The sequence below is a fragment of the Triticum aestivum genome, chromosome 2B (assembly GCF_018294505.1).
Source record: "Triticum aestivum cultivar Chinese Spring chromosome 2B, IWGSC CS RefSeq v2.1, whole genome shotgun sequence".
Classification (NCBI taxonomy): domain Eukaryota; kingdom Viridiplantae; phylum Streptophyta; class Magnoliopsida; order Poales; family Poaceae; genus Triticum; species Triticum aestivum.
In genome coordinates, this window is record NC_057798.1 from 591,022,549 (window position 1) to 591,035,527 (window position 12,979).

The window sequence follows — 12,979 nt, forward strand, 5'->3', positions numbered from 1 at the left end:
CTCCGGCACGGTCTCCGCTGGCATGCGGTGGCCCGATGGAGCGATGGCCTACGGGTCCCGTCGGCCGCAACTCATCGTTGTTGGCGATGCCGACGAGGCTCCAGACGGTGGCCCTCCATTCGTCAAGCTTCTCCGTGGCGGGAGGAAAATCGAGGAGCAGCTGCGCGCCCTAGGGCTTCCACCGGCGTGGGTGGCGGCGAAAGCTGGGTGGACCGCGATGCGCCTCGACTCCTAACCATGTTAGAAGGAGCTGCGTCACGGCTCCACAGCCGTTCGCCACCTCCGCCAGCACCTCGGCGCACATGATGGCCCTCTTCTTCTTGTGATGGACGCACGGGACTCTTCCCAGGGCGGCATGCAGGGTCACCAGTAGGGTGACGCTACTCATCACGCACAACCTGAGAGGGGCGTGCCGTGGGCGCCGGTGTTGGCATCTTGGAGGTCACCGTGCCGCCGCCTGGCGGGACGGCGGCACCCCTGGAGGGCCCCGTGCCGCCTGCGGGAGGGCCGACTCCACCTCCGGAGCCCGCGACTGGCGGCTCGTCGCCTAGCGTGCGAACGACGCCACTTGCCAGGCCAGGACCAGCGGGGTGGTGCAGATGTTCGCGGGCCGTGCCACGGTTTCTCTCCGTGACTGGACCGCTGCCGGTCCGCGCTGGTACCAACCCGGTCCCGGATGAACCGATCGTCATGGTCGTCTTCTTCTTTGGAGCCATGGCGATGAAGAACAGCTGGATCAACTGCTAGGCCAGATCCTCGCGATTGTGCACCCCCTACCTGGCGCGCCAAATATGTCGGTGGGAAACGACACCTATGGGATCACTGGAACCCCTTCTACGGTTGCGGGGCGCGGGGATCGCGAGAAGAGCAGGACTAGCAGACAACACAGAGGGATTTACCCAGGTTCGGGCCGCAAAGATGCGTAAAACCCTATGATCCTGCTTTGGTGGATGTATTCAGTGTTCTTGAGCTCTTGAACTAGCTCTAGGTGGTGCGAGGTTCGAGAGAGCCAAATCCTTTCTCAGTGTGCCATGGGCCTCCTTTTATAGACGAAAGGGGCTGCCACAGTGGCACACAGGAGGTGGAAAGTGCTACAGCGTTGCGAGCTTATCGCTGGTATTACAGGACAAGACACATTTAATGCAAGGCTTAGGTGTCCCTTTGCTTTATTGGGGACAGGAGCAAGGCCCGTCCCGTCCGTCACCACTCCTCCTCGCTTCGACACGCGCCCCGGCCAGCGGTGCATGCCGTGCCATGTAGGCACGCAAGCAGCTGAGGTGGCGCGATGGTGGAGCCTCCATGAAGGGTTGCATGTTGCCATGCAGGCACGTGCCCAGCTGGCTGGGTTGGCAGCTGCATGCGAACGGTGGCGAAGACTTGGCTGGTGCGGGCCTTGCAGTGGCCCTGCCGGTGCACTTGGCGAGGGTCTTGCCGGGTGGCCCAGCAAGGGTCTTGCCGGGTGGCCCGGCAAGGGCCTTGCCGTGGCGCGCTAACTTCCCCGGCAAGGATCTTGCTGGGGGTCTCGTGGGTTTCTTGGGTGAGGATAGTTGCTATCCTCATTTGATCTTGAGCATTCTATGTCTTCACAAAGATCTGCATACCACCACAGAGGTGCCTCCCGAGCCCTGTCCAACGCATTTGTCTAGCGTTGGTGGGCTCAAGGGTGGCTCACTTCGGCTGGCGTGGGCGAGCTGCCCCGGCAAGGGTCTTGCCGGGGCTGCTGAGGCTGCCCTGGCAAGGGTCCTTGCCGGGGGAACCTGCTACGCCTATCTGATCTTTGTGGCCTTGGTCCTTGTCGTTGCTCTGTTTGCCTTGTGGCATTTGCATCTCCTCCGGCTTCCCTTTCCTGCCATGTTTATGCGTGGCCGTGGCGGGAGGCTCTGACTGCCTATGCACAAGTAAAGGGGTCAAAAGGAGAGCCCTACTTTTGTACACCGATAGCCACAGATACGATGTCAACTACATGATCATGCAAGAGCAATATGACAATGATGATGCATGTCATAATAAACGGAATGGTGGAAAGTTGCATGGCAATATATCTCGGAATGACTATGGAAATGCCATAATAGGTAGGTATTGTGGATGTTTTGAGGAAGGTATATGGTGGGTGTATGGTACTGGCGAAAGTTGCGCGGCACAAGAGAGGCTAGCAATGGTGGAAGGGTGAGAGTGCGTATAATCCATGGACTCAACATTATTCATAAAGAACTCATATACTTATTGTAAAAATCTATAAGCCATTGAAAACAAATTACTACGCGCATGCTCCTAGGGGGATAGATTGGTAGGAAAATACCATCGCTCGTTCCCGACCGTCACTCATAAGGAAGACAATAAATAAATAAAATTATGTTCCAACTTCATCACAAAGCGGTTCACCATACGTTCATGCTACGGGAATCATGATCTTCAACACAAGTATTCTTTAAATTCACAATTACCCAACTAGCATGACTCTAATATCACCACCTCTCTATCTCAAAACAATTATCAAGTATCAAATTGATCATAGCATCCAATTCACTTTCTATGATAGTTTTTATTATACCCAACTTGGATGCCCATCATTCTAGGACCAATTTTATAACCATAGCAAATACCATGCTGTTCTAAGAGACTCTCAAAATAATATAAGTGAAGCATGAGAGATCAACAATTTCTACAAAATTAAGCCACCGCCGTGCTCTAAAAGATATAAGTGAAGCACTAGAGCAAAATTATCTAGCTCAAAAGATATAAGTGAAGCACATAGAGTATTCTAATAAATTCCAAATCATGTGGGTTTCTCCCAAAAGGTATGTACAGCAAGGATGATTGTGGTAAACTAAAAAGCAAAGACTAATATCATACAAGACGCTCCAAGCAAAACACGTATCATGTGGCGAATAAAAATATAGCTCCAAGTAAAGTTACCGATAGACGAAGACGAAAGAGGGGATGCCTTCCGGGGCATCCCCAAGCTTAGGCTTTTGGTTATCCTTGAATATCTCGGGGTGCCATGGGCATCCCCAAGCTTAGGATCTTGCCACTCCTTATTGCATAGTCCATCAAATTTTTACCCAAAACTTGAAAACTTCACAACACAAATCTCAACAGGAAATCTCATAAGCTCGGTTAGTGCAAGAAAGAAAAACCACCACATAAGGTATTGTAATGAACTAATTATTGATTTATATTGGTGTTAAACCTACTGTATTTCAACTTCTCTATGGTTTATACCCCTTGATACTAGCCATAGATGCATCAAAATAAGCAAACAACACGCGAAAAAGAGAATCTGTCAAAAACTGAACAGTCTGTAGCAATCTCTAACTTTAGATTACTTATGGAACTCTAAAACTCCTACCAAAATAGGAAGTCTAGGGAAATGTGTCTATTGATCTACAGCAAAAATAATCAACGCAAAAGCACATTTCTGTGAATTACTAAAATTATTTTTGTGCGTGCAAAAGTTTCTATTTTTCAGCAGAATCAAATTAACTATCACCGTAGGTTATCCTATAGGTTCTACTTGGCACAAACACTAATTAAAACATGAAAACACATCTAAACAGAAGCTAGATGAAATATTCATTACTAAACAGAAGCAAAAAGCAAGAAAAAAAATAAAATTGGTTGCCTCCCAACAAGCACTATTGTTTAACGCCCCAAGCTAGGCATAAAAGCGAGGATAGATCTAGGTAGTGCCATCTTTGGCATTCAATTCATAAGTAGCTCGCATGATAGATTCATAAGGTAATTTAACTTTCTTTCTAGGGAAGTGTTCCATGCCTTTCCTTAATGGAAATTGGAATCTAATATTCCCTATCAATAATTGCACCAATCGTTCTAAGGAAAGGTCTACCAAGAATAATAGGACATGAAAGATTGCAATCTATATCAAGAACGATAAAATCTACGGGCACATAATTCCTATTTGCAACAATAAGAACATCATTGATCCTTCCCATAGGCTTCTTAATGGTGGAATCCGCAAGGTGCAAATTTAAAGAGCAATCATCAAAATCATGGAAACCTAGAACATCACATAAAGTTTTCGGAATCATGGAAACACTAGCACCCAAGTCACATAAAGCATAGTACTCATGATCTTTAATTTTAATCTTTATAGTAGGTTCCCACTCATCATAAAGTTTTCTAGGTATAGAAACTTCCAAATTAAGTTTTTCTTCATAAGATTGCATCAAGGCATCAACAATATGTTTGGTAAAAGCTTTATTTTGACTATAAGCATGAGGAGAATTCAACACGGATTGCAACAAGGAAATACAATCTATTAAAGACCAATTATCATAATTAAATTCCTTGAAATCCAAGATAGTGGGATCAATGCTATTTAGAGTCTTGACCTCTCCAATCCCAGTTTTACCAAATTTAGCATCAATATCTAAAAACTCCGAATCATTGGGACGCCTTTCAACTAAAGTTGACTCATCTCCAGTCCCATCATTATCAAGATTCATATTGCAAAACAAGGATTTAATAGGGGACACATCAATAACTTTTTGATCTTTGAGGGAGTCCTGGATTAGGGGGTGTCCGGATGGCCGGACTATGACCTTTGGCCGGACTCCTGGACTATGAAGATACAAGATTGAAGACTTTGTCCCGTGTCCGGATGGGACTTTCCTTGGCGTGGAAGGCAAGCTTGGCGATACGGATATGTAGATCTCCTACCATTGTAACCGACTCTGTGTAACCCTAACCCTCTTTGGTGCCTATATAAACCGGAGGGTTTTAGTCCGTAGGACGAACAACAATCATACCATAGGCTAGCTTCTAGGGTTTAGCCTATCTGATCTCGCGGTAGATCTACTCTTGTACTACCCATATCATCAATATTAATCAAGCAGGAGTAGGGTTTTACCTCCATCGAGAGGGCCCGAACCTGGGTAAAAACATCGTGTCCCTTGTCTCCTGTTACCATCCGCCTAGACGCACAGTTCGGGACCCCCTACCCGAGATCCGCCGGTTTTGACACCGACATTGGTGCTTTCATTGAGAGTTCCTCTGTGTCATCATCTTTAGGCCCGATGGCTCCTCCGATCATCAACAACAACGCGGTCCAGGGTGAGACTTTTCTCCCCGGACAGATCTTCGTATTCGGCGGCTTTGCACTGCGGGCCAATTCGCTTGGCCATCTGGAGCAGATTGAAAGCTACGCCCCTGGCCATCAGGTCCGATTTGGAAGTTTAAACTACATGGCTGACGACCGCGGAGACTTGATCTTCGACGGGTTCGAGCCACAGCCAAGCGCGCTGCACTGTCACGATGGGCATGATCTAGCTCTGCCGCCGGACAGTGCCCTGGAGGCCGCACTAGTGTCCGCTCTGACCCTTAGCTCGGAGCCAACTGCGCCGATCGAGGACGGGTGGCTAGACACCACCTCGGGGGCTGCTATCTCTACGGCGATCGAGCCGAACACCAACCCTGTCCTTTGCGAAGCTCGTGACTCCAAGGTGCCGGACTCCTCTCCGGACTCCGAATCTTCCGCGCCCCTGCCAATCAAATCCGATTGGGCGCCGATCATGGACTTCACTGCCGCGAACATCTTTCAGCACCCGCCCTTTGGCGACATCCTGAATTCGCTAAAGTCTCTCTCTTTATCAGGAGAGCCCTGGCCGAATTATGGTCAGGAAGGTTGGGATGCGGACAACAAAGAAATTCAAAGCCCACCCACCACCCACTTCGTAGCCACTATCGATGATTTAACCAACATACTCAACTTCGACTCCGAAGACATCGACGGTATGGACGACGATACAGGAGACGACCAAGAACCAGTGCCTACAGGGCACTGGAAGGCCACCTCATCATATGACATATACATGGTGGACATCCCAAAAGATGGGAATGGTAATGGAACAACGGAGGATGACCCCTCCAAGAAATAGCCTAAGCACCGGCGTCAGCGGCGCCGCTCTAAATCCCGCCATAGCAAAAATGGTGATTCCGGCATGGGAGACAATAACACCCCGGAAAGTGCCGAAGACAACCCCCCCAGCAAGATTCAGCGCAGGAGGATGGAGAAGCCAACCCTCATGAGAGAGCGGCATACAGAGAGGTAGAGGACGATAATTACATGCCTCCCTCCGAAGACGAGGCAAGCCTCAACGACGACGAATTTGTCATGCCTGAGGATCCCGTCCAACAGGAGCGTTTCAAACGCAGGCTTATGGCCACGACAAGCAGCCTCAAGAAAAAGCAGCAACAGCTTAGAGCTGACCAAGACTTGCTAGCTGACAGATGGACTAAAGTCCTTGCGGCCGAAGAGTATGAACTCGAACGCCCCTCTAAGAGCTACCCAAAACGCAGGCTGCTACCCCGATTAGAGGAGGAAGCACCCAAACCTACATCACCAGCGCATGATGCGGCCGACCGGCCACCTCGTGGCCGCGACAGAGAGGCCTCTCGGCCCTCCACTCAAGCCGCACCCCGGCGTCGCTCAAAAAGTACCAAGGCACGGGGAAATGCGCCAGACCTGCGAGATATATTGGAGGACAAGGCAAGGAAAACAAGATCGTTCTACGGATCGCGTGGGCGCCTCACTACACGTGACGATAACCGTCATGCCGGATACAGCAAATCCGGCTGAGCTGAACACAGCAGACAAAGCTCATTTGAGCTATGTCGTGATATAGCCCAGTACAGGGGCGCCGCACACCCACTATGCTTCACAGATGAAGTAATGGATCATCAAATCCCCGAGGGTTTCAAACCCATAAACATCGAATCATACGATGGCACAACAGATCCTGCGGTATGGATCGAGGACTACCTCCTTCATATCCACATGGACCGTGGTGATGATCTACACGCCATCAAATACCTCCCACTCAAGCTTAAAGGACCATCTCGGCATTGGCTTAATAGCTTGCCAGCGGAGTCAATTGGTTGTTGGGAAGACTTGGAAGCCGCATTCCTCGACAACTTCCAGGGCACCTATGTGCGACCACCAGACGCCGATGACCTAAGCCACATAATTCAGCAGCCAGAGGAATCGGCCAGACAATTCTGGACATGGTTCCTAACCAAGAAAAATCAAATCGTCAACTGTCCGGATGTAGAGGACCTTGCAGCCTTCAAACATAACATCCGCGATGAGTGGCTTGCCCGACACCTAGGACAGGAAAAGCCAAAATCCATGGCAGCCCTCACAACACTCATGACCCGCTTTTGCATGGGAGAGGACAGCTGGCTAGCTCGTAGTAACAACATGACCAAGAGCCCTGGTAATTCAGATACCAAGGACAACAACAACAGGTCGCGTTGCAACAAGCACAAGAGCCGCATTAAGGACAATAATGCTGAGGATACGGCAATCAATGCCGGATTCAGAGGCTCTAAACCCGGTCAGCAGAAAAAGGCATTCAAAAGAAATACTCCGTGCCCGTCCAATTTGGACCGAATACTCGATTGCTCATGCCAGATACACGGCACCCCCAAAAAACCAGCCAACCACACCAACAGGGATTGTTGGGTGTTCAAGCAGGCAGGCAAGTTAAATGCCGAAAACAATGACAAGGGGCTGCATAGCGACGAGGAGGAGGAGCCCCGGCCGCCGAACAATAGAGGACAAAAGGGCTTCCCCCTACAAGTGCGGACGGTGAACATGATATACGCAACCCACATACCCAAAAGGGAGCGGAAGCGTGCACTAAGGGACGTATATGCGATGGAGCCAGTCGCCCCAAAGTTCAATCCGTGGTCCTCTTGCCCGATCACTTTTGATCGAAGGGACCACCCCACTAGCATCCGCCATGGCGGATTCACCGCATTGGTTCTAGACCCAATCATTGACAGATTTCACCTCACTAGAGTCCTGATGGACGGCGGCAGCAGCCTGAACCTGCTTTATCAGGATACAGTGCACAAAATGAGCATAGACCCCTCAAGGATTAAACCCACAAAGACGACCTTTAAAGGTATCATACCAGGTGTAGAGGCCAACTGTACAGGCTCAGTTACACTTGAAGTGGTCTTCGGATCCCCGGATAACTTCCGAAGCAAGGAGTTAACCTTCGACATAGTCTCGTTCCGCAATGGCTATCACGCACTGCTCGGACGAACCGCATTTGCAAAGTTCAATGTGGTGCCGCACTATGCATACCTCAAGCTCAAGATGCCAGGCCCTCGAGGAGTCATTATGGTCAACGGAAACACCGAACGCTCTCTCCGAACGGAGGAGCATACGGCAGCCCTCGCGGCGGAAGTACAAAGAAGCATCTCAAGGCAATCCTCGAGTCCGGCTATTAAACGTCCGGACACCGTCAAGCGCGCCTGGAGTAACCTACAACAAGACCGCCTGGCATGTCCCGAGCATGCGTAGCAATGCGGCCCCAACCCCAGCCCTCGCGAAATTGCGAAACCAATACTACGCGTACATAATTACGCTCTGGAAATACCATGGGCATAGGGGGAGGGGCACGACCACGGCATGCCCAGAATGCGGCTCAACCGCACCAGGGCCTGCCGATTGTGTCATTCTTTTTTCTCTTACTTTCAGGACTCCTTTCTCAAGAAGCCCTGTCCGGCAGTAGAATCGCCGAACACACGATGCAACAGCCAGGGAAGCAGAAAGCTACGTCGAGTGTCCAGGTGGTCTCTATAACGAGCAGTATACTTGTTTCACATATCATCCCGCAGCTCGCCCCTGGAGGGGGACATGTAAAATAGTCCCGTCCATTGCTTATCGCACTATTTGTATCATTCTGCTTTTACCGCAGCCTTTTTAAATAAACAATACATAGCTTCTGCCTATTATTGCATTCCTTTTTTTATTTATATATGTTCACTTATGATATGTTGCACCCGTACACTTTGGTGCGGCCAAATACACCAGGGGCTTAAGTACCCCAAAATATGGTGTGATAAGTCTGAACACTTTCACAAGTTCGGCACCCCGAACTTATAGCATTATATGCATCGGCTCCGAATCATGTCTTGGGTCAATAGTTGGGTTTGGCCGGCTCCCATGTTTTCGTACCTTACGTTCCGTTATATCGGCTAAGGTAGCGCTGGGAGAACCACTGCGATTGTGCCCCGGTTGAGCTGGGTTAAGCACCTCAGTGGAGAAAGCTAAAACTGACCGTCATGATAGGGCGAGAGTCGGTCGCTGTTTGAGAGGTTTTCGAGTTCCTAAAGACTTATGCCGCTTAGAGCGAGGAGTCGGCTTTGTCCGGCCCAGGCGTGGATAGCGCCTCGAACTCAGTCTTCCGAATACCAGGGGCTTCGCCGAAATTTAAAATTATAGAATTCTATGGCTAAGTGAGAGTGTTCAAGCATTACAGTCCGATTGCCTCGTTCGTTGCGTTGAGCGCCTCCCTCGAAGGACCCAAGAATGGGAAAAAGAGCGCTCAAGTTTATCCCGAACACCCCAGCACTCGTGGCATGGGGGCAGAAGCCGACGACTCGCCATCTCTCAAATTTAATAAACGGCTGCACAAAAGGTAATATTTTAAATTCACAAGCGTTGCCTAGCGCATATGAACAAGTTTTCAGCGGACAGGATAACAAATGCGAGTTTACTCAAAAATTACATCTTTGGAGAATTCACCCGCTATAAGGCGGGCACCCTTCAGGACGCCCTCATAATACATCTCGGGCTTGCGATACTCCTTGCCCGGCGGTGGTCTGTTCGTCACAAGCTTCTGAGCGTCCATCTTGCCCCAGTGCACTTTAGCACGGGCAAGGGCCCTACGGGCACCTTCGATGCAGACGTTGCACTTGACGACTTCAATCCATGGACAGACATCCACCAGCCGCCTCACTAGCCCGAAGTAGCTCCCAGACATGGCTTCCTTAGGCCACAGCCGAACTATGAGGCCCTTCGTGGCCTGTTCGGCCACCTTATGGAGCTCGACCAACTGCTTCAGCTGGTCGCTCAAGGACATCGGGTGACCGGCCTTAGCATACTGAGACCAGAACACCTTCTCTGTCGAACTCCCCTCCTCGGCTCGGTAGAATGCGGCAGCATCGGACACACTGTAGGGCAGATCTGCGAACGCTCCTGGCAAGCTCCGGATTCGGGTAAGTAACAGATAATTCACTTTCACATGCTTGCTTTGCATAAAGAATGCCTTACCCGCCGCTATCTTCTTCAATGCCTCAATTTCCTGGAGGGCTTTTTGGGCTTCGGCCTTAGCGGCTTTGGCGCTCTCAAGGACCGAGGCGAGCTCGAACTCTGGAGTCTTTGAGTCACGCTCCAAACTCTCGTGTTTTTCCATGAGAGCCTGGAGCTCTGGCCGCACCTCTGCCACCCGCGCCTCCTGCTTCTCTCGCTCGGTGCGCTCCGCGGCTGCATTGCTTTCGGCCTTGGACACCGCTTCCTTCAGGGTCGCCACCTCGTTCATGGCCCCTGTAATACTCACGTTATTCCTATCATTTTTGGCAACCACATCTTTTATATACTTCCATAAGGTATTACTTACCTTCCCTGTCCTCGAGCTGCTTTTTGGCAAGGCCGAGCTCGTTCTCGGACCGCTCGAGGCTCTGCTTCAATGCATTGACCTCCGCAATCAGTGCGGCATAGGTCAGCAGCGCAGCCTGCATTCCCATATTGACATACCTATATTAGACTCCTGCGTACATCTTTTAGATCCTCAGTTTGACTTTTCTTTCCGAACACCAAACTGAGCATCAGGGGCTATTGTCTATGTGGTAACATTTTTACATATATTAAATACTTACCTCAAAGCCTGTTAGAAGGCTGGCACAGGCTTCAGTCAGCCCGCTGTTGGTAGACTGAACTTTCTGGATCACCACACTCATAATAGTGCGGTGCTCCTCGTTGATGGAGGCGCCGTTAAGCGCCTCCAGCAAATTATCCGGTGCCTCCAGTTGGACGGAGGTCACCGGTGTCGCAGTCTTGCCCTTCTTACGAAGGGGCCGCTTGTCGGACTCCGGAACCACTGAAGGTTCCGGTGCGGAGTCCGGCCCAAGGCCGGACTTAGAGCCCTTTGGGGTTTTATCCCCCTTGCGCCTGGAGTCCAGAAGGTCGCCTTGCGGTGCCTCCTGGACCACCTCCTCCTGGCTGGGATCCTTTTGGGACCCCACCTCAGCGTCGTCCGCAGCGCGAGGAGAGGAGGCAGCCGGAAGTGAGGTGTTATTCACGTCCGACGAACCCAGGGAGCCGCTCATTGAAGCATCGAGCCCGTCCTTGGGCGGGCTGCAGGGTTATATTCGGCGTTAGGAGAATCTGTGCGACAAATGAAACGCCATGAGTTATTCTGGTATCCGAACACTTACGATTTCACCAGGGGCTTAGCCCCCGGTGGCCACTCCTCCTCACCGTCGTCGGCGTTGGTGGAGTAGTCCAGAGGGAGGGTCCTTCCCTTCTTGGACCCTCCGGCATCCTTAGTTTGGGCAGCCTTCCTTTTCTTCTCTCCCCCTGCTGGGGGAGAGGCCTCTTTTTCCTCCTCGTCTTCGCGGGAGGAGTCCGCCTCGGAGTCATCGGACGATGAGTCCGACAACACCTGGCGCTGGGAACTCCTTTGAGTTCCCGTGGCCTTCTTCTCCGGCACCACGTGAGGTGTCGGAACCAGCAGACCCATCAATCGGCCGTCCGCTGGGTCTTATGGCAAGGGAGCCGGACAGTCAACCTGCCCGGACATCTTATGCCAATCCTGTCAAAGGCAAGGGAGTTTAGATCCCGCATAGAGTCAAACTATGAAAAAATGTCCTGTAAAGGGTAAAATAGCTTACCTCGCTGGCTTGACGCTGCGAGCTGAATCGCGATCTTCGGTAGCAGATGCGGGAGCCTCGGCGCCCTTGAACAGCACCTTCCAGGCATCTTCGTACGTAGTGTCGAAGAGCCTGCTCAAGGTTTGGTGCTGTGTTGGATCAAACTCCCACACGTTGAAGGCCCGTTGTTGGCATGGGAGGATCCGGCGGATGAGCATGACCTGGACTACGTTGACAAGCTTGAGCTTCTTGTTCACCAGATTTTGGACGCAGGTTTGAAGTTCGGTCAACTCTTCCGAATTACCCCACGTCAAGCCCATCTCTTTCCAGGAGGTGAGCCGTGTAGGGAAGCCATATCGGAATTCGAGGGCCGCTGCCCATTTAGGGTCACGCGGCTCGATGATGTAGAACCACCCCGATTGCCACCCCTTTATGGTCTCCACGAAGGAGCCCTCGAGCCATAGGACGTTGGCCATCTTGCCCACCATGGCACCTCCGCACTCCGCTTGGCAGCCGCCCACTACCTTCGGCTTGACACTGAAGGTCTTCAGCCATAAGCCGAAGTGGGGCTGGATGCAGAGGAAGGCCTCTCACACGACGATGAACGCTGACATGTTGAGGATGAAATTCGGGGCCAGATCATGGAAATCCAGGCCGTAGTAGAACATGAGCCCCCAGACAAATGGGTGAAGTGGAAAACCTAATCCGCGGAGGAAGTGGGTGAGGAACACTACCCTCTCATGGGGCCTGGGGTGGGGATGAGCTGCCCCTTGTCGGGGAGCCGATGCGCGATGTCGTTGGACAAGTATCCGGCCTTCCGCAGCTTTTTGATGTGCCCCTCCGTGATGGAGGAGGCCATCCACTTGCCTCTCGCTCCGGACATGGCTGGAGAAGGTTGAGGTGGGATGTGTGGACTTGGGCACTGGAGCTCGAGTGCACGGAAATGGATGAGCAAAGGAGGAAGAAGGCGTAGGTAAAAAGGTGGATACTTATCCCCTTATATGGACGGACGAAGTTATGCGTCCCCACCAGCCTGGTAAAACTCGCTTATCTCCCAAGCGCCGTAATCAATGGCGTGGTTGGGTTACCCACGCCCGTATTGATGAGAATCCCGGAATAAGGGGGGCACGATCTCTGCTTTGACAAGACGTGCCAAGGAAACCGCCTCACTAAACGTGCTGAGGTGGGACAGTAAAAATGATTCGAATAAAGGCTTGGCCGTGGTGTGACATCACGCCACGAAATACACCAGCAGATTGAATTTGTGTAAATATTATTCTCTCTACGGTGGTAT